Below are 23,720 nucleotides of genomic sequence, written 5' to 3'. Positions count from 1 at the left end.
GGTGCTGGAGAAGACTCTTGAGAGTCCCTTGGACTGCAAGGAAATCAAATCACTCAATCCTAAAGGAAGTTAATCTTTAATATTCGTTAGAAGGACTGATGCTGAAGCTGAAGCTCTAATACTTTGGCCAACTGATGAGAAGAGCTAACTCATAGGAAAAGACCCTGATGCTGGGAAAGACTGAGGGCAAGAGGAGAAGGGGGTGACAGAGGATGAGATGGTGGAATGGCATTCCTGACTCAATGGACATGCGTTTGAGCAAACTCCAGAAGACAGTGAAGAACAGGGAAGCCTGGCATGTTGTAGTCCAAGGGGTCGAAAAGAGTTGGATATGACTGAGCGAATGAACGACAACAGTAAATCTGACATTAATTCCATTAACCCAAGACAAGAGGCCCTAACAGTCATAGCTGGGGTAGACAGTATGGTGATCTTGGCAACGTTTATGGTTTCATTTATTTATTTAATTTTATTTTTGGCTGTACTGAGTCTTCACTGCTGCATGGGTTTTTCTGTGTGGCCTTCTCACTGCAGTGGCTTCTCTTGTTGCAAGCACCGGTTCTAGGGCATGGGGACTTCAATAGTTGTGGCACATGCGCCCATTAGTTACAGTTCCCGCGCTTTTGAGCGCAGGCTCAATAGTTGTGGCCCATGGGCCTAGTTGCTCTGTGACATGCAGGATCTTTCCAGACTAGCGATCAAACCCGTCTCCTGCACTGACAGTGGATTCTTTAGCACTGAGCCACCAGGGAAGCCCTCTTGGCAACGTTTAAATCAAGACTTTTGCCTTTCCTCAGTGCTACAAGCTTAGAATTGGACCCCTAATAAAACTGGGGGAAATCCACCTCCTTCTGCCTCATCCTTCAGAATGTCCCTCCTCCTATTGTTCAGAGTCACAATAGGTGACTCATGTGACCACTCAATCAGAGCAGACAGATTCCTGCCTGCTCTAGGCTCTGGTGTGAATACCTATAACCTGTGAACCCTTCTAGAAAAACTTGGAAACCCAGTAAGAGTGTTAGCATGTGAATCTTGACTTGTAAGAAAAAATATACAGTTTTTGATTGAATTTATCCTGGGCACAGAGATCTAAATGATGCCATCTCAAGCCTAAGAAAATCTGGACCATTTGGTTAAGCAAAATATACTTCATATGTTTGAATTTCAATTCATTTGAATTTCTGTTCGAAGAAAGAAAGGATCCGGATATTGAAAAGTTGATACGGGATTCTTTGACCTAGGCTGTGAGCACCAGATGCCAAGTTTCCCCCACCCAATTGACGTTTTCTGGCTAATACTAATTTTTATTTTTCAAATATATGTTTCATTTTATTCTTTACAGAAATAACTCAGAAGAAGCCTGATTTTTCAAAAAGCCATAAACTTTTTACTCCCTGTTTATCTTCATATTCCCTTGAACGTTAGGGTTTGAGGCCCCCTTTTAAGGATGATAACCAAGGCTGATAAATCACTCACTGATCACTATATTAGAAGTAAGAAGAACACTAACTACCAATTGGTAAATTTAATCATTTTTCTTCCATAAAATATTCTTTCCCTATAGGCAAAAAAGTAAAGAATTGCTGCTTTTTTTTCACCTCTAAAAATGATAATCACAGAATAGTAACAAGAAAGAAAACTTGAATATGCTTTCTAAATCTCTTTCAAATAAGCTTAGATTGATTTTTTCTAACGTAAGCAAAAATCAAATCTTTTCCCTTACCACAGTACTCTTCAACAAATTGACATTCACAGAGAGTGCTATTCCTGCGTTCTGAGAATTTTAAGTAATGAGGCCAGTAAAGTAGCCCATATACATGTGGAAAATCAGAGCCAATGGCCAGAAGATGATTCAAGCAGTGCGCTCCTATTGACTGAACGCCCTCTAAGTCTCTTGACTGGAGGAGTTCAGCCTTGGTTGGGCATGAGATTCATCTGGGAAGCTTTGAAAAATGCTGAATCTTGGGCTATACACCAGACCAGTTTAGAAGAACCTCTGGTTTTTGAGGCTGTCAATGGCACCCTACTCCAGCACTCTTGCCTGGAAAATCCCATGGACAGAGGAGCCTGGTAGGCGGCAGTCCATGGGGTCGCTAATAGTTAGACATGACTGAGCGACGTCACTTTCACTTTTCACTTTCATGCATTGGAGAAGGAAATGGCAACCCACTCCAGTGTTCTTGCCTGGAGAATCCCAGGGATGGGGGAGCCTGGTGGGCTGCCGTCTACGGGGTTGCACAGAGTCGGACACGACTGAAGCGACTTAGCAGCAGCAGCAGCAGCGATCCCCAGATGTAGCCATGGTGAAACCACTGATGCATCAGAGTTACTTGGGTGTTTTCTCCAAATTCACATGAATTTGAAACTCTCAGGATGTGAAGTTATTCAGTTAATATGCACAGAAAAGTTGGCACTATTTGCTGCTTCCTGTCAGTAAGCAGGTGTGAACCAAATGATTGCTTTGAAGACCTGGGTGAAAACAGCTCAGCATCACCTAAACAAAGCTGCCTTCTAGCTAGGTCAAACCCACCCAGTTATTAAGTGGTGCTTCTTAACTAAAAAGAAGGAACAACCTTGGGAGGACAATGAAAGAGGAAGCTTACTAACTACTCACCTGTTCCGCCAGGTGCCAAGACACCTATGAATCACAGTAAGTGGGTGAACAGACACTGGCCTCTTCAGAACTTGGCTTCCATACAAAACCCAGGGCTTTTGTAAACCAATAATCATGGGACAAAAGGAGAAAGCAGGAATTGTCTCTAACTGAGGACAAAAATCCACTCCCAACAGAAAGACCCTCCCACTCCAACACACACTCAAGACTGTTTCCATCTGAGGAAACGGACATGCGTGCACAGGAGGTAAAAATATTCTTTATAAAGGAATAATTAAAAGCTCTTTGAGATCACAACTGAATTTGATTTTCTCAGTCTTTCTGGAGTAAGCCAAATTATGATGTGTTAACTGAGTAAACAGAGATTCATTTTAATAAATGGATAGAGAAATAGTATTCTCCCTACCACCAGCAATGATTATGTGTTTTGGCCTCTGCTCTGTAACTACCCCAAACCTTTCAAAGTTATTATTCAAAGAGCACAGGTTAGCAGAGGATCTGTGCAGTTGAAACTGGTAAACATCTGGGAATCCAGGTGCTCGACATTTAAATTCTCTGTGGCAGAAGTGTTCCTTCATCATATGAAACTGTCACATTATTATTTTGCCTAATGATACCATCATTATCATATTCACTTGACTGACAAAATGCCAGATTCGTGCTCATCAATTTTCTGCTGTGCCTTTCCAAATCAAAGACCTTTATCTTTTTAAATCTATCAGATTAGCATGGTGGGCTCAGGCAACAGAGATGGCGTTTCAGTTGTGATATTCAAAAAGTATATTCCATCTTAGTCCATCACTGTAATTCATGTGTTAAATTTAATGCTGCCAAAATTTAGCCATTTAAGCTTGAACTGTTCTGAATTTAATTCTGTGTATCAAGACAAATACTTAAGTGTGAAAATTTCAATCACAAGAAATAAGAAAAAATGCAGAGAGGAAGGATAAGAAATATTCTTATTATACCATTTGGCTAACCTACCTATATAATGATAATTTGTTGGCCAAAATAAATGAATAAATTTGCTTTTCATGTAATTTTAAATGGTGCTTTGGCCATAGATACTTTATAAGCAAGCATAGTCAGTAGGAAGTACATGAAAATAGTTGCTGGAGTTGAAGAGTCTCAAGTACTGTAACAAGTGATTTGGAGAGACCAAATACAAAGAGAAAAGCAAGATGCTTTTGTTGTTAGGGGTTTTGGCTCTGGAATCAAATAAGATGAGTTTAAACCTTGGCTCAGTTATTTATATGTGAACTGGACAAGTTATCAAACTGTTCAAAGCCTTATTTCAGCACCACTTAACTCACATGTTTGTTGTCTGCCTCGAAGTTGACAACAGGTCTGGCACACAGGAAGTGCTAAACACTGATTATCTATTACTGTTAATAGAAAGCTATTATATTGAATTATATTACATGAGACTAAATAATATTTTATTGTTATAAAGTAATTTTTATTTCCATTTATTGACTGGTACCCAAGAGGGATGAGTGGACAGACGGTATTTAGATTTCAGCTAACTTTTGAGAGATGCTTTCATAATATTCATGTGAATTAAATGAGGGTGATGAACTTTTAACTAGATGATTAACTACTTGACATCAGTGAATTTGAACTCAGTAAACAGGATCTGCTTCAGCTCAACTAATGGCACCATCTAGACACCCACCAAGAGCAGAATCCTCTTGGCCTCTGAGAGACCTCAAAGTCCCTCCCTACTCCTCTCCTCAAGTCATTAACACAGATTTCTCCAGTTACAACTCTTGGAAACCTCTCTAACCATTTCCTTCTTCTCTATTCCTCTCTTAGCAAAGCACTACACTTGCTTGAGTCTCACCTTCCCATTCTCCTGCCCATGTAATCTCTCCAGTTTCTGGTTTAAGAGCTCCTTACTTTTCTAAGTTTGCTTTCCCTGTCATCCCTTCAGTCCATAAGAAGCTTTTATCTTTCCTCTCGTTACAGAATGGCTGACAAATGCAATCCTAGTATGAGAATTAACTAGTTAAAACCACGTTTTGAGCAAGGATTTGATAAATTTTCACATCATTAATTTTGCTTCCCTGGTTAAATGTGGAATACACAATTCAAACCTCTCACTTACACAAATCAAGAACAAGCCACATATATGCAGACCCTCTAATTGCTAATGATTCTTCAGCTCCACCGCATGAAACAAATGCAGTGGACTCTTGCTATGTATCTGAGAAGAGCTCTCAAGCATGATGAAGACTAAAGTATGGCAGTTAAAGGGGCTTCCCTAGTGGCTCAGATGGTAAAGAATCTGCCTGGAGTGCAGGATATCCAGATTTGATCCCTAGGTCAGGAAGATCCCCTGAACAAGGGCATGACAACCTACTCCAGTATTCTTGCCTGGAGAATCCCATGGACAGAGGAGTATGGTGGGCCACAGTCCATAGGGTCACAAAGAGTCAGACATGATGGACACATGAATGGAAGTTAAAAGCATGAACTGTGGGGTCAGACTGCCTTGTTCAAATCTGTTCTAGGTGTAACTCTGGGGGAAGTTATTCAGTCTTTACTAGAGATGCTATTGAAACATCCATGTAAATTGTTTAGCACAGTACCTACTGTATTTTCAGCATGCTATGATTGAAAGATCAAAGTGAAGATTCTGTTCTATATTTCTGGGAGTGTTTCTATATGGGGATATGTATGTATGCTTTAATTTTTCCTTCAAGGGTGATCTCTAGTACAATTCCAAAGAAAGCATAAAACAGAAGTGGGGGCAGGTCCTTTTAAAGTGTGGGATGTCTGCATATAAGGATTTATAAAAATCTAATTGCTAACATGTTGGCTTCCCCCAAACTTTCATTCATAAATCATATGTATTCATTTATTTAAAATATTTTGACATATGTTACTGAGTGTCTACAATGTCTGCTGTTTCAGGCCCTGGAGATAGAACAGTGAGCAAAACGCAAAGTTCCTTAAATCCTAGGGGAGGGTAGCAGGCGGCAAACAAGCCAGTAAATGTACAGTGGATCAGACTGCGATGAGTGGAACAGAGAAAAACAAAGCAAGATGAGGTATGTTGGATTTCCTCTTGTCCTGCTTTCATTTCTTAATTAATTAATTGGAAGACTCCTGCCTAACTCATGTTGATTAGTTCCATCAGAAGAGCAGATCAGTAGCAGATAACAGGACATCTCAATAAAATCAGCTGGGATGGGTATAGAATAATCTTGGACTGTCAGGTGGGACACTGCAAAAACAACAGCCTTTTGCATGAGGAATTTCTGAGAATATAGCAGTGTACTAATGAAATACATAAGAGACACTGAGGTGTTAATCACCCAGTGGTGTCCAGCTCTGCGACCTCATAGACTGTAGCCCACCAGGCTCCTCTGTCCAAGGAGTTCTCCAGGCAAGAATACTGGAGTGGGTTGTCATTCCCTTCTCCAGGGGATATTCCCAACCCAGGGATCAAACCCAGATCTCCTACATTGGAGACAGATTCTTTACCCACTGAACCACCTGGGACGCTCAGGGAAGACATGCTAAAGGGTAGTAGCTAAAGAAAGAGTGGTGCTAGAAAGGAATTTAGAGGAATGGACTGAATTGTGCCCTCCAGCACTTCCTAACACCAAGTTGCTTTTCCAGATATGAAGATCAGCAGAGACAGAAGGAAAGAAAGACAACTTTGAGTTAGCATTAGAATAGACATTTATGAATCCATTGCATTGAATAATTATGTAAAAGAAGTCCTGGATTTTACCTAGGGTGGTCTATGTGATGAGGCCTCTCTATAAGGTGTCCACGGAGGAGAGAATGGAGGGAAACACCTGTGGGAAGACAATTCCAGGAAGAGGGAACAGCAAATTCAAAGTCCCACCAACATGAACATGTTAGAATCGTTTTATGAGCAGCAAGAAGAACCATGAGGGAGATGAGGTCAGACAAGGTTGGGGGGGCGGGGCTTGGGTAGTGGGCAAAATACATAGGCTTATAAGACCAGCTTAAAGACTTTGGCTTTTATTTGGAGTGAAAGCGGGAAACCTGCGGAGGGTTATTGAGTGGAGGAGCGGTGTGATCTGATTGATGGACTGACGGTCCCTCCAGCTACTCTGTGGAGAGCAGACTGAAGGGAGTGGGCAGGGGAATTGGGGGGTGGGGGGATGGGAAGCAGGGAGCCTTATTAGGAAGTAATGGCTACAATCCAGCCAGAGTTGATGGTGAAAGCCTCTGAAAGTGGTGAAACAGGATCAGATTCTGGATGGGTGTGTTTTTTTTAAATTAATGTATTTATTTTAATTGGAGGCTAATTACTTTACAATATTGTAGTGGTTTTTGCCATACATTTGCTGACGTGAATCAGGAATCAGCCATGGGTGTGAAGGCAGAGCTGACAGGATTCATGGCTGGATCAACTTGTCACAGGTTACAAACTTCATCTGTGTATTAGTAGGTTGTCTCATTTAACTCTTGAAAGCTGGGAGACAGCCTCTGCAGGGCTGCCGCGTGGCTTTGAACTTGGTGTTATTACTCCCAGCTTCCTCTTCTTATACAGAAGTCTCTTTCCCTAAGAGTTCTCTTAAGGCCCTTTGATCCAGTGCAACATCTATTTAAGGTCAGAAGAAACATCTTAATTGAATTCGTAGTGCCTTCCTATTACATACTCATTCCTTTGAGCCATGAGAAATTTCCCAGCCTTCTTATAATGTGGCTTCATAGTGTCCCGAGGAGAAAATTTTAACTTCTGCAGAAAGCTCACCAGCTTCTTTGTCATTTGGTGATGGGTAATTTCTGTGGCTTTCTAGCTCCATTGCTGGCTGGACTCCTCACCTCTACTCCTTACCTCCACCCCCACCTCATACCTGGATGACCAAACACACACATACCCTCAGATATATCATCACCTCCATTCATAAAATTACCTTCACCACTTTAGATGTAGTTTCCAGGTTAACAAAACAAATCAAGTGTATATTTTCTGAGCTGGAAGGATAAAGAGAGCAAAATACGGCAAAACAAAACAAAAAAAACCAATTAGTCCTCTCAGAATATTGTCATTAAAACCTCAAATATCACATGAATGCCCTCTTTTGGTTTTACCTTTGTCTTCTCAGTACCAGAGAACTTTTGTTTTGCACTTTAAAAACACTTCTGGGATAGGGTTGCTGGGGAAGGGATGTGTGATGGAGTGATGGAGTCAGAGAGATTTCTAAGTAGGCAAGTTATTTCCTTGAACATAATTAGAATTTAAACAGCATGATGCCGATTTTTCTCATTCTTCTCACTGAGGAATAAATGAAAATTAACAGCAGCATCTTTACTGAGATCAAATATAAAGTGATTTCGGCTTAGTCCCTTATAAAATCAAGGTAATTTCCATCCCTGGGATAAACAGTCCTCCAAACCCTGTGAATGAAAACTCAAATATGATCTTTCGCAGTTGTGTTCATTTTAGGTCCTACTTGCTTTTTTATAAAAGCAAGCAGTGTGGGAGGGGTAATTGTTTAGTCTCCAGACAACCTTTCCGCTTGCTCTGCGGCTCTGAGGCTCTGGCATGTCTGTGAGGGGAGCCACAGAAAGCTGCTCCCATGCTGGATCTTGGCACATGGGATGCCTTTCTCCCTGAGCCATCATGGCACCAATATAAGGCAATTTGGCTGGATTGACTTCATCAGGAATAGAGCTGTATTTTAGTATCCTTAGCAGTGCCCCCACCATGGAGAGTGGGCACAGGTCCCAACTCCTTAATGATTATTACTTGTGTGTGCAACTCTATTTTTTCATTTCCTGCTCTGGGAAATGAGTCTGAGTGGCTGACTTGAAGTTACAGAGAGGTAAGTTTACACAACCAGCTTCCCGATCGTTCAGCTCTCTCCTTGGTTTCTAGAGACGATTAAATTGATGATGACTGATTCAAGTTGATGTATGGCAGAGACCACCACATTGTAAAGCAATTACTCTGCAAAAACAAAAGTTACAATGTAAAGCAATTTCCAACAGTTATAATTCAATAAAATCCCCTGAATATTAAAAAAAAAATTGATTCTGTTACTGTAGTACTTAGCTTCTGTTGGCCTAGGCATAATAAGTCACTTCCAGAAAATGCCAAGTCCTACATTTGGATCAATCAACAAAATGATTTTCAACCTCAGTGGTTCTATAATAATAATTTTTTTTAAGAAAATACCTTTCTGGTAGAAATGGAATAGAGTACTAATTTCCAAATGTATAAAACAAATAGATTGGGGGTGTGGTCAGTAAGCTATCAAATAAGAAGCTGTTCCTTACTCTGTAGCAAGTATTTGTTACAGATTCCATTCATTTGTTTCTGTGTGTTAATAATAGTCTTGTGGAAACAGTGGCATTCTCGAGCAAGGTAATATATTAGGTTATTATCAGCCACAATAATTGTGATAGGTTAGATTCTTTACAATATTTACATACTAGGCTTAGGACTCAGGGTGGGCAGGATATAATACCCTGCGTTTTAATTTTGGGCTCAGATGATGTCTTGCTTTGTCCAGAGGGTTATCAGCAGACTTGAACTGTGATTGCCTCATCGGCCTTGATCTCTTACTGTCATTGTCAAACTACCCCCCAGGAGCCTGCTGTCCCTTCACCCTGGGCCCCAGAATGACATGTGTGGAGACCGGAGCCCAGGAGCAATGAAGTCTAGCCTAGGCCAGCCACCCTAGGCTGTAAGTTGTTTGTATGTTTGTAAGTTTGTTGTAAGTTTTTATGTTTTTAGGTGGTGTGCTATGTAAAAAGGGCTAACAAATACAATAACAACATGGGCTGCTCAGTGGTAAAGGATCCATCTGCAATGCTGGAGACTTGGCCACACAGCTTTAGTCCCTGGTTGGAAACATCCCCTGGAGAAAGAAATGACAACCCGCTCCAGTATTCTTTCCAGGAAAATCCCATGGATAGAGGCGCCTAGTGGGCTACTGTCCATGGAGTTGAAATGAGTTGGGTACTTCTGGCAACAACAACACAAATGATAACAACTGTTAATTGGACATTTACTGGTTTAAGGGGCTATACATATATTGTCCCATTTAATTCTTACCTTAAGCCTCTGGGTTAGACATCATCCAAATTTTGGAACAAGATATAGTTAATGTCAGAGACAATATTTTTAAAAATGTGTATTTTTAGTTTTTTTTGTTCATGCCACAGGGTGTGTAGGATCTTAGTTCCCCGGCCAGAGATCAAACCCATGTCCCCTGCATTGGAAGGGTGGAGTTTTAACCACTGGACCACGAGGGAAGTCCAGAGCCAATAATTGAGCCCAACCTTTTATGACTTCAAAGCGAGTGCTCTTAAATGATTTCAGAATTAAGTAATTCAGTAAAACTAACAGATGAGAATGAGACCCTAAATCTGACCTCTTGGCCAAGACCAAACTTGCTCAAATTTACCTCTATCAAGCCTTCAAATGTGTCTTTTTTTCCCTTTTCTGTCCTTTTATGGCTGGCCACTTCCCATCCCTGGGATTCAGAAAGATCGAACAGACCATCTTAAGATAGCCTTTTTCTCTCTTTATCCTATTTGTTTCTTTCATAGCATCAAAGCAGTTTACAGTTATCTTGAACACTTGCTTTTGCTGTTTCCTTCCCCCAGTGCAAGTCCACGAGGCAAGGCCACGCTCTTACAGACTGCAGTATCCAGAGCATCTAGGGCAGTGCCTAGGTGCTCAGCAAATATTTGGAGAATGAATGAGTGAACCTATGAGGAATAGGACAGGAACATGAAGAGCAGGCTGGTGAGTGGTGAACTCCAGACCTATGCTGGACAGCACGGAGGGCAACCCTGGGTAACTAGAGGGAGAGTTAGGGTTTAGGGGACACAGGACAGGGGGCAAGGCTGCAGAGATAAGGAAGAAGTGTCAGACAAACATTGCCTGTTCCATAACCACACACACACACACACACACACACACACAGAGCTTACACTAGGTTCTCAATAGACTTTATTCCTTGAGACTCTTTAAGCCAGAATATATACCATTGAAAACACACACTAGCATGTGTATCATGCCTTTTCAATTTGAATTGTATCTTTCATTTCCTTAGGTTAGAGAAAGAGGTTAACATGAAAAATGAAAACAAGAAGCCTCACAATAACCAATGCAAGGGGAACAAGGGCACCACATCAGATAGGACTTTGGATGATTCCCTGTTACCTTCACACAGGATCCTAAGACTCGAGAGTAAAGTTCAGACCGGAGCCCCACAACACTGATGCTCTCACTGGTGAATTTCCTTGGGGGTGGGAATGGTAACTCTTACCACATGAGGAAGAAAGCAAAGCAGGATCTTGACAAGATGATGTGTGACAAGGTTCTGAAAGGGTTGGTTTCATGCTGGAGAAGCACAGCCGGGTGAAGCTTGACTTCCAAATCTGACTGTGGGATGAAGTACAGATGGGTCCTCAAGGATTATATTTTAAATGAAACCTCACTTCCGTTACCTAGCTATGCTGTTATTTTTTAGTCGCTGTGTGGCCCACCAGGCTTCTCTCTCCATTTTCCAGGCAAAAATACTGGAATGGGTTGCTGTTCCCTTCTCCAGGGGATCTTCCCAACCAAGGGATTGAACCCATGTCTGCTGCATTAGCAGGCGGATTCTCTACCACTGAGCCACCAGGGAAGCCCCTACCTATAGCCCCTATACTAGCCGTGAACTGCTTATTCCAAAATGCTGCAAATTATGATTGATGAGGGTACTGGTTAAGAAAAACAGTTTGTTCCTGTTTTTCTCCTCAGAATGCGAGGTTGTACTTACCAAATCTATTCACTTACTGATCTAACAATATTATTCAGCTCCTACTATCTTCAGTTCAGTTCAGTTCAGTCGCTCAGTCGTGTCCGACTCTTTATGACTCTTTATGACTCAATGAAGCACATCAGGCCTCCCTGTCCATCACCAACTTCTGGAGTTCACTCAGACTCGCGTCCATCAAGTCAGTGATGCCATCCAACCACCTCATCCTCGGTCGTCCCCTTCACCTCCTGCCCCCAATCTCCCAGCATCAAAGTCTTTTCCAGTGAGTCAACTCTTCGCATGAGGTGGCCAAAGTACTGGAGCTTCAGCTTTAGCATCATTCCTTCCAAAGAACACCCAGGGTTGATCTCCTTCAGAATGGACTGGTTGGATCTCCTTGCAGTCCAAAGGACTCTTAAGAGTCTTCTCCAACACCACAGTTCAAAAGCATCAGTTCTTTGGCGCTCAGCCTTCTTCACAGTCCAACGCTCACATCCATACATGACTACTGGAAAAACCATAGCCTTGACTAGATGGACCTTAGTTGGCAAAGTAATGTCTCTGCTTTTGAATATGCTGTCTAGGTTAGTCATAACTTTTCTTCCAAGGAGGAAGCATCTTTTAATTTCATGGCTGCAATCACCCTACTATCTTAGGCATTAAAATATAGTATGATGGTTCAAGGAGTTGAAAACTTATGAAACAGTACTGGAGAGTCCATAGGGGGAGCATCTCTTACTTGACTTCTTAAAAGAGGGGAGACCTAGAATATTCCATTTTATTTTCCCCTAAAATAACTTAACAATTGTGGTGATATGATGTAATATAAGAATGGAGTATGACAGTTTAAAAAAAATAAAGAAGAATGACAAAGAATATTTTAGGATCTGCTTGTGAGTGTTTTTAAGTATCAGAAATATGTAGTATGAAATACTCATATGGCACTTTTTACTTTGATTCATTTCATCCTTATAGTCATCAACATTTTATTTGCCCCATTTTACCATTGAAGAAACTGAGGCACAGGAGTTTGAGGAGACTGTCATTATCACCCATCTAAGAAATGGAAGCACCAGGGCTTCACCCAAGGTAGAGTGGCTTCAGAGTCCATGCTATACCAGATGGTGAATTGACCAAGCCCTAAGGAACAGTACTTATGAGAAAGTTCCAGCATCCCCAAGTGGACAAGGAACGCTCATCTTTTGACCCCTCACACATGTAAATCCCACTGCATGAGATGTCTTGCTCTCTTTGCCTGGCATCATTCTTAAGATACATCCCAGTAGGCGGCAAGAAGCCTCCTTTGTCTCCTCCAGCCTGGATTAAGTGTCATTCTCCTATGTTCTATCACCTCTTATTCCTGTGCCATTCACCTGCAACTCACCTTCTATAGTTTATTTGCGTGTATTGCTTCCTCTGGATATGAACACCTTAAGGATAAGATTTATGTCTTTGTGCTAGCTACCTAGAAGTTCCCTCATAAAGACCAGTTGTGAGGATTATATGAGATGGTACCTTTAAAGGTACAAGAAAGTGAAATTATTAGTTGCTCAGTTGTGTCCGACTCTTTATGACCCCATGGACTATAGCCCATTAGTCTCCTCTGTCTACGGAATTTTCCAGACAAGAATACTGGAGTGGGTTGCCATTCCCATCTCCAGGGATCTTCCTGATGCAGGGATCGAACCCAGGTCTCCTGTATTGCAGGCAGATTCTTTATGTCTGAACCACCAGGGAAGCCCAAAGGTACAAGAAGTGGGGGATGGTACGGGGAGAGAGGTGGGAGGGGGGTTCGGGATGGGGAACATGTGTATACCTGTGGCAGATTCATGTTGATGTATGGCAAAACCAATACAATATTGTAAAGTAATTAGCCTCCAATTAAAATAAATAAATTTATTTTTAAAAAAGATTTCTTCTTATTATCTCTCCAGCTTGATTTTCTAACACTCTGTTTCATCTAAGAAGCTTCTTTCCAACTGGCCTTTCAGTCTGGGAGCCCTAAGAGCTCTGGTGCACACTCAGGTCTTTTGCATAGTTGCCTCCCTGCCTGGAGTGCCCCCGACGCCCCTCTTTCCATGGTTGTGTCTTCACCTCTCTCAGCCTCCGGCTAGACCATGTCTGATTTCTTATACTATAGATAGACTCCACCTTATCGTCTTCTAGGGAAACCACATTTGTTTCTTGAATTTTGTATCAGAATGAACTGTTGTATTAATTTACATTTTCTTTTTGCTGGTATAGAAGAAGCAAAATGAGGAGATTTAGTGTGATTTTGTTTGTTTGTTTTTTAATTTTTCTCTCCAGATTTTTTGCCTAATTTCAAAGAGGATATTATGCTAGGTACTCCAGAGGGGAGAGAAGAGAGGCTTATGCCTGGGAAGCTGGGGAATGGAGGATGGAAGAAAACATTTCCAAGCTTGGGAAAGAAATAGAGTATGAGTCCATCGGCAGGGGTCAGCTCTGGTTTGCTGGCAGTTTTTCAGAAAAGGTTCAGAATTCTACTGTATCTCTGGAAATGTTGATACCTTGGAACTGGACTTGTTGCTTCAGCTGAGTTCAGGGTTCAGATGTGGTATGGGGGCAGCCTGCCCATCCAGGACCATGTTGGCTCAGTGACCTCAGCAAACCAATCCTAGCCATGCTGACCCAAAATGAGGATTCCTCCCCATATTCCAGAGCACTGAAAAGCTTCCCTGGGGATTTCTTTGCAACCCTAAGGAAGAGAAAGGGGTGGCTCCTCAAAATGACGGATTGAATTTTTTGCCAGTCTTATAGGTTAGGAATTCAAAGGTATGTTTAATTTTGTTTGAAGAAAATAAATTAATCTGACATTGCAGGCTCACCTGATTATAATTCAGACCTGGTATACTAGTTTTTAATCATTATCTGCAACTAATATGTAATAGTTTTTTTTCTTCACTTGTTTATAGTTTGTCTTACAAGACTGTACATTCCGTGAGAACAAGAAAGGGTTCAAGTAATTTTCTCAAATAAGTATTGAAATAATGAATTTTGCATATAACATGGTAGCTGTTCACTTAGCTCATCAGTGAAGTATACTTGCTAGACTAGAGTGTGAGGTGTTCTTTCTCTGATGCATCAGGAAAAAAAAATATTCAGAGGAAGAACAATAAGCTTCCTCTAGTTTTTATTTCTACTTACTAAGAAAAATGTCTACCAAATGACCTCATCCAAAACATTCGTTAGGGCCTAAAATGTAACAGTCATTGTGGTGTGTGATATGTTGTAAATGAACAAAGGAATAGTGGGGGGTTGGAAGGATAAAAAAGACATGGGCCAGGAATGAAAGAGCAAAAGAGAGAGGGTGAAAGGGCAAACAAGGGGAAGGATGCTCAATAGAAGCCTGAGAAATTCCTGAGGAATTGCCCAAGAATGTTTTAGAAGAAGAGAGTGAGTGAATTTAGGGAATAAGCTCCACAAAGAGTATACTCAAAAGTCCCGGAGCCTTATAGAGGCTGAGTCCTTTTCCACCTGCACCCAGGAGACAGTGGCCTATCATCCACTCTAGGACCTATGCCAGCCAGTTCCCTGGCTGACGCTGTTACACCAGCACCTCACCATAGCTTGGCCAGTGGGAGCCAGGCTTCTGTCCAGCTCTCCTGTGTGTGCACCCCCTTGAAGACCAGATGAAGATGTTGAGAGACCCCTCAAAATAACAAGATTTGGATGTATTCCTTTAATGTAATTCTAATCAAAATATTTTAATGACTCAAACTTATACATGTGCTGAATCAGAAGCTCAGACATTTGACTGCTAAATTCTAGATAATTGAATTAAAGTTGAACTATCTCTGCCATGTGACCTTCCTTTGATCATGCCTTTAGTAGTTCCTTAGTCTTCTTACTAGATAATCTGATCACCTAAATACAAATTATACACCAGGGCACCTAGGAGTCTCAAGGAGAGAACCTGAAAATCAAGTGGGTAGTGAGTGAAGAAGGGGTCCTTGATCAGAATATGGTTTTTCCAGTGGTCGTGTATGGATGCAAGAGTTGGACTGTGAAGAAAGCTGAGCACCAAAGAATTGATGCTTTTGAACTGTGGTGTTGGAGAAGACTCTTGAGAGTCCCTTGGACTGCAAGGAGATCCAACCTGTCCATTCTAAAGGAGATCAGCCCTGGGTGTTCTTTGGAAGGACTGATGCTAAAGCTAAAACTCCAGTACTTTGGCCACCTCATGCAAAGAGTTGACTCATTGGAAAAGACTCTGATACTGGGAGGGATTGGGAACAGGAGGAAGAGGGGACGACAGAGGATGAGATGGCTGGATGGCATCACTGACTCGATGGACGTGAGTCTGAGTGAACTCCGGGAGTTGGTGATGGACAGGGAGGGCTGGCGTGCTGTGATTCATGGGGTCGCAAAGAGTCGGACACGACTGAGCTGCTGAACTGAACTGAACCGATCTGAACTGAGCTGATCTGAATACTTCTTAGATGCCTGAGCTATAATAGCCCTGATGGTTCCACAAGGAATTATAAAGAAGAGGAGTAGGCAGTATATTGAAGCACATAATGGAGTGACTGATGTCTTGGTCGGGCTTAGGGAAGACTTCCCAAAAGAGGCAACATTTTAGCGCAAGCAGGGAAGATGAACATGAACTGGTCAGAAACAGCATGGGAATGTGGATGGAATCTTGTTTAGGGGAGGTCCTAGACGGGGCGGGGGGGGGGGGGTCTTATTTCAGGTCACTATACACTTTTCTCTGTGTGGGTATGTGCTCAGTCATGTCCACGTCTTTGTGACCCCACGGACTATAGCTCTCTAGGCTCTTCTGTCCATGGAATTTTCCAGGCAAGAATACTGGAGTGGGCTGCCATTCCCTTCTCCAAGGGATCATTCTGACCCAGGGATCAAACCAGTGCCTCTTGCATGTCTTGCAATGGCAGGCAGATTCTTTAGCAGTGTGTCACCTGGGAAACCCACCTACCTCCACCTTCATATATACTGTAGTCTACATGAAGGGTTGATTGTATAAAGATGCAGAAAAGGGATTTCCACTCTCAACAAGAAATTGTGCACAGAATAAGGACTTTATAGTTCTCAAAACAGAAAATTAGAGGATATAGGTGCCTATCTGGATTGTTTGTGTTTATTTCTCCTGGATTTGTCAATTCGATTTCAGTATTACCTGCTCAGATGTTCTGTTCTTTACAAATTATTACAGTGTTGCAGCATTTGAGTTCTGAAGATCTACCATGAGTACAGAGAGTTATGAGCTGTACCTCTAATACTGAGATGCCTTTGTGCAGAGTGGCCTTAAAATTAGCCGTTATCCTTGGATGCTCTGCATTCGGCCACAACAGAGCCCTGAAGAGAGGCTGTTGGTGGAGGACCATAATTTCAACTCCAAGTAAAAATGACTCTAGGAACAAGACTTTCCATCCATTAGTAGTTAGTGGTGGGTTAGTAGTTTGATCAATAAAAACAGGGAAAAATATTTTGCTGTTGATTAAAAATATCTGAAATGTGCATTTTATTTTTGATGACAATCCTAAACACTGGTAACAGATGCTGGGCACATTTCTGCAAGAAGCAAGTGAAAAAGCACAAGTCATCCATCTCTGATTTCATTGTAATGAACCTGCAACTCTCTCTCTCTCTTGCCCCAAAGAAAGCTTTAAGTAGGACCTAGGGCAGTACTGGTTATGCGGAGGAAAATTACATTTTCCCCCTGTGTTAACAGTAAAAGTAAGGACAAGAATCCAAGAACTGTCAGAAAAAGGCTACTCCTCATTGGCTCCCCTTTTTTGTTATTTTGATGGTGCTAAGATTGGAATCAGGACAAAATGGAGATGTGCAGAGATGAAGGGCATTTTTCAAAATTTACAGATTGCTAGTTAAGCTGAAATGGCCTTTTGGCACTCTCTGAAGTGGGCCATTGTAAGAGAAAAAAAAATCATTTTTTTTTTGCTTCCACTTTTGGCATTGCAAATGAATATCCCTTTAGGAAAGTTGTACGTGGAGGGAGACTCACAGAATCCATTGCTCTGTTCATTCAATGTGACAGGAATGAAAATGATTCTCCAGAAAACAAGGCAGGAGGAGTTGGATGGTATTTCTTGTTGCTCGTAACCTAAACTTTTTCCAATGACAGAATGATGGTGTCTGTTAACAAATATTTATTAAGTCCTCATTGTGTCTTGTGCTTAAAGTAACTGGACAGGAATGGAAAGGAAGGATATTGGAATAAAGACGTAGACCTAATAAGACTCAATATGGTATCAACCCATCACTGCTTTACTCTTACTAGAGAGCACCTGTCAATGTTTTTTTTTTCTTCCCCCAAGATCTGGCTTTTACAATCAGGTAGAACTTACTCTAAAAGGAAAGGCCAGAAAGACCAAAAAAAAAAAAGAAAGAAAGTACCAGAAGAATGTAAAAATAAGATGTATATACCTGGATGTTTCCAGACAGTCCATAGAAACCATTATCACATATGGATTATGACAAAAATCTGGACCTCCCAGTACCAGCTAAGGAGTTCACCTTTTGAGTCTTCAGATACTTTGGCAAGGCTTTCAGTTATAAGTAAACATGCATAAACAACTGCCCATGATGAGGACACCAAGGAATATATAACTGAAAAATTACTGATTTTAGAGTTAATAATTTGGCATCATAATTGATACTGGATAATAAAATTATAGGCAATGTTAAGTTCAGGCCTGCTGGTAAGTTGTTCTATCTTTAAAATTAATATGGAAAAGGAGGGCACAGAACTATTAAGTAGTTTACCAAAAACCATTTCTGAAGGATATTATTAACAATCACCAGACATTCTGGTTTTCAGAGAACAGAATCAGTTTATGACTGCTGTCCTGACATAAATATTAATGCATTCCCCTTTAACTCTCAACAGTATACCACTCTGAATAAAAAATTATATCTAATAATGGGTCATCATGACTACTGTAGAAGATGAATTTGAGGCGAGATGAATAATTTTGCATTCCACCTGGGCTGTATTTATTGAGCACCATTGTAGACTCACCAATGATGATGATGATAGTAATGATAATAATAAGAACAGCAGTCATTTTAGCAGGTAATATTTATTTTGTGATTACTATGTTCTGGGTAATACACTAGATGCTTTACATAATTAACTCATTTAATTTTTACAACAACCGTACACACACTATTACTGCTTCCATATAGATTTTTTAAAAAAAAGAAATAGAAGCACAGAGTGGTAAGTAACTTACCTAAGGTCACATAGATAGTATGTGATGAACCAGAATGTTCAACAGAAACATTTTGATTCAAGAGCCAATTTTCCTAACCATTCCTGTTATTAAGAAGCTTCCTAATGCAATAGTTATGTTAGGAAGTATTACACAAGCATATGAAATAGATAACAGGATAATTAATGAGACAAAGTGAATAGTATTGTCTATTTTCCAGTGGTTTTTCCATCTGTGGAACTCAGAGTTACTGCAAGAAGTTTAAAAAAGTTATATAAAATATAATATATTGTCTATAAACTAGATAATATGTTCATATGCATTTCTGCTATATTTTTGTGATTCATAAGTTGTATCTTAAAAGAAGTATAGGATTCAAAGTAGTTTCTTTTCTCAATCCAAAGAGATATTTCTTAAAAACCCACTAATTTCAAATTTCTGTGTGGCCAGAAGCAAGGAGGATACTAGAAAATCAATAAAAGCTGGAAAAATGGATTTGCTGAACAGCCTCAAAGGCCCAAGTGAGGTAGGTGAGAGCTGAACAAATTTATATATTATTCTATTTGGGGGTCTAATCTTGTCCAGATGATATATGGTTTTCCAGTAGCACCAGGCTTGGAATGCAGAACATTAAGAGCAGACTAAGTGAGAGGCTGGTGATAGCAGCACTGGAGGATTCACCCATGGAATAATGTGTCTTCCAAACTGAACCAACAGAACCAATAAAGGGGAAAAGATAGCAGAATAAGAGGTTTGAAAGGTAAACCTAGAGAGTACCAACTTAAGAAAAAATAGCTTAAGTTAAAGGCAACTCAAGTTGGAGAAGCATCAAGTTTAAGATGCGGGGTACTATGAACTGAATGTTTGTACCCCCTACACAAATTAATATGTTGAAACCTCAACCTATAATGTGATGGTATTTGAAGACGGAGCATCTGAGAGGTCATGAGGGTGGAGCCCTCATAAATAGAATTAGTGCCCTTATTATATGAGACATGACGGAGATGATCCTTCTCTCTACCATGCGAGAATGCTACAAGAAAGCAGCCGGCTGACAGCTGGGAACCCCACCATGCTGGCACCCTGATCTCAGACTTCCCAGGCTTCAGAACTCAGAGGTATACACGACTATTACTTTAAGCCACCCAGTCTATGCTATTTTGTTACAACAGCTCAAGCTGCTTAGATCCAGTGTTTAGCTCGGGGTGTCAAGTGGCTAATGTGCCATGGAGATAAACAACTGTATCTGTGTAGAAGAAGCAAGAATGATTACTTCAGAGATGGGCTTCCCTGGTGGCTCAGATGATAAAGAATCTGCCTGTACTAATGGTATTATTAGTAGTGTTAGTCGCTCAGTCTTGTCTGACTCTTTGCAATCCCACTGACTACAGCCTGCCAGGCTCCTCTGTCCATGGGATTCTCTAGGCAAGAATACTGGAGTGGAGTTCCATTCCCTCCTCCAGAGGATCTTCCTGATCCAGGGATCGAACCTGGGTCTCCTGGGTTGCAGGCAGATTATTTACCGTTTGAGCTACAGGGAAGACCCTCTAAGGGTATTAGTACACTGTAAATGCTTATTGAGTGGTTGTTCAACAAATGCTACTGAGAAATGTGACATGTTGATATTAGGGTGTTAAATCATCATGGAATTTGGAGATGCAAAACTAAGTTTGAAGATAAAGAAGAAAAACATAAATGAGTAGTTGGAGACATCTAGAAGACAAAAGTGAGTCTAGCAGAACAAGCAGGAAATAGTAAATGGTGGTGGTCATAGTGACTGGGAAAGGAGAATTCAAATGTTGCTTGAAAAGGAGAATAAAGTTCTCCAAAGCACTCACAAAATCCTTGGGAGGTTTGCTTCCTTCTTTTCTGCTCTTGCTGCAATTCAGTTTTCCATAACTGCTTTAGGTAATACATTCATCCTTTTAAAGCTAAATTTGTTGAATCATATATACTAAAAGGTAAATGGTGGGAGTGTTTATAATAAGTTCAAAGAATAAATAAATGAAGACATTTTTGTACATTTGTATTCCATTGTGCATTTATATTCCTCATTGTTTTGTGGATGTTTTGTGATCATTCTCCACTCTGTTTGCCATGAGACATGGCGAATGTTCTTAATTGTCGTCATCAGAATGATGAAACAGTTTCATATCACAGGTGTTGACGGCAGACAAATCTGTGGCTTCAGAAAAGGAAGTTCCAGTCTGAAGACAAATGAATGTTTACAAAAACCGAATAGATATTTCAAGGGTATTACTCTCAAATTTATAGGGGGAACAGTGCATGTCATTTCTGCAGGCCAGATTTAGGACATATGATATGAGAAATGTTTTCCATTTTGATTTCAACAAGAGCATAATTGTTCTCTTGCCTTGTGTCTGGTGCAACAGCACAACCCTTCTTCCCTTAATTAGATTTCCGAGGGTTCAGAAAGGGCCCACACCTGATCTGAATCGTTTCCCTTGGTGACATTATTGGATTTTATGTCAGCAGCTTGGAGGCAAAACCCATCAACCAATCAGCAAGTTGATACGGCATCCCTACTATGCAGTTGGCTTTGTGTTAGGTGCTCTCCAAGCGCCCACGATTGAATTGAAAACACAAAACCTACACATATGAAATAATAAGGGAGCAACAAAGGCCAAACTGGGTGGAGCTGACACTCAGCACAATAGAAACTCAGAGCAAGGAGAGATCAGTGTGGGCTAAATAGCCAAAGGTTTTCAAATTATTATTACCAATGACTATCATTATAGCAACAATGGGCAGCTTTTATTGAGCATTAATTTCTCACCATATGCCAGGTACTGTGCAAAGTACTCTGTGTGCTGTCTCTGATTTAATCCTCACAACAGCCCTTTTAATTATTCCCACTTAAAAGAGAAAACAACATACTCTTATTATTCACATTTTATACATGTGGATACTGAATCTTAAAATGGTTTCATAAATTTCACCATGGTCACAGAGTTAACAAACAGTGCCAGAATTCAGACTAGACTGCAAATTTGTCTGACGCCAAACCAGTATACATATTAGTACAATATGTATTGCCATTCTTTGTAGAAGGAGACAGTCCATGAAGTCAGTCTTAAAAAAATATATGTTGATTCCAAAAGGTAGTGGAGAATGAGGGAGGGCATTTCAACGGGAGGAATAACATACACCCCTAGCTAAACGCAAGAAGGAGCATGAGGTCTATAAGGAACAGTGGAAAACAGCATGTCCGGAGCAGAAAGTTGGTGGCATAAAGGACTGTGAAAGCTGAGTGGATCTGCTTTGCATAGCGCTATGCTGGGAATCTGCACAAACCAAGGTGTGGAGATTGAAGTTGAGTCAGACAGAAGACAGGTGGTACTATGAAGAAATTAGAATCATATTAGATAGAAAAAACTTTACATCAAATTACATGACCAAGAGGCTCAGGTCCACAAGAATCAGAGTAACAGAACAAGAATAGATAGAGTAGGTCATGCATTCATTCACACTCTCCCTTCATTCACCCACAGGGTTGTACCCACAACATTCAAAACATTACACAAGGCACTGTGGAAATTAAGGAAATGATAAAGGCAGGCTTTCTTCCCTGAAGCGGTTTGCAGTCTACACAGGGGTGTCTTGAGCTGGAGTTGTTAAAGTGTATAAGAGTCAGGAGAAAATGGAATGGGAGAAGTTCTTTTTTTTTAATAGAAATATTTATTTATTTGGCTGCATTGAGTCTTGGTTGTGACACAAAGGACCCTGGGTGGGGAGTGTGGGATCTTCCGTTCTGGCTCAAGGGCTCTCCATTGCAGTGCTCGGGCTTAGCTGCCTGATTTCATTTGGGATCTTAACACTTTCCTGACCAGGGACTCAACCTGTGTCCCCTGCACTGGAAGGCAGATTCTTAACCACTGAACCACTAGGGAAGCTCCAGATGGGAAAAGAACTTTGAAGGAAGACTAACGCATGCTGAGTGGACTGACGACTCAGTCAGAGACATAATTTATTCATTTATTTATTCATAATTTATTCATTAACTGATATCAAATTGCCAACATCCACTGGATCATCGAAAAAGCCAGAGAGTTCCAGAAAAACATCTATTTCTGCTCTACTGACTATGCCAAAGCCTTGACTGTGTGGATCACAATAAACTGGAAAATTCTGAAAGACATGGGAATACCAGACCACCTGACCTGCCTCTTGAGAAATCTGTATGCAGGTAAGGAAGCAACAGTTAGAACTGGACATGAAACAACAGACTGGTTCCAAATAGGAAAAGGAGTATGTCAAGGCTGTATATTGTCACCCTGCTTATTTAACTTATATCCAGAGTACATCATGAGAAACGCTGGGCTGGAAGAAGCACAAGCTGGAGTCAAGTTTGCCGGGAGAAATATCAGTAACCTCAGATATGCAGATGACACCACCCTTATGGCAGAAAGTGAAGAGGAACTAAAAAGCCTCTTAGAGGAGAGTGAAAAAATTGGCGTAAAGTTCAACATTCAGAAAACTAAGATCATGGCATCTGGTCCCATCACTTCGTGGGAAATAGATGGGGAAACAGTGGAAACAGTGACAGACTTTATTTTTTTGGGCTCCAAAATCACTGCAGGTGGTGACTGCAGCCATGAAATTAAAAGACGCTTACTTCTTGGAAGGAAAATTATGACCAACCTGGATAGCATATTGAAAAGCAGAGACATTACATTGCCGACTAAGGTCCGTCTAGTCAAGGCTATGGTTTTTCCAGTGGTCATGTATGGATGTGAGAGTTGGACTGTGAAGAAAGCTGAATGCCGAAGAATTGATGCTTTTGAACTGTGGTGTTGGAGAAGACTCTAAGAGTCCCTTGGACTGCAAGGAGATCCAATCAGTCCATCCTAAAGGGGATCAGTCCTGGGTGTGCATTGGAAGGACTGATGCTAAAGCTGAAACTCCAATACTTTGGCCACCTCATGCAAAGAGTTGACTCATTGGAAAAGACCCTGATGCTGGGAGGGATTGGGGGCAGGAGTAGAAGAGGACAACAGAGGATGAGATGGCTGGATGGTATCACCGACTCGATGGACATGAGTTTGAGTGAACTCTGGGTGTTGGTGATAGACAGGCAGGCCTGGCGTGCTGCGATTCATGGGGTTGCAAAGAGTCAGACACGACTGAGTT

Source organism: Budorcas taxicolor, chromosome 4 (assembly GCF_023091745.1).
Source record: "Budorcas taxicolor isolate Tak-1 chromosome 4, Takin1.1, whole genome shotgun sequence".
Lineage (NCBI taxonomy): Eukaryota > Metazoa > Chordata > Mammalia > Artiodactyla > Bovidae > Budorcas > Budorcas taxicolor.
This window is presented reverse-complemented; position numbering follows the sequence as displayed.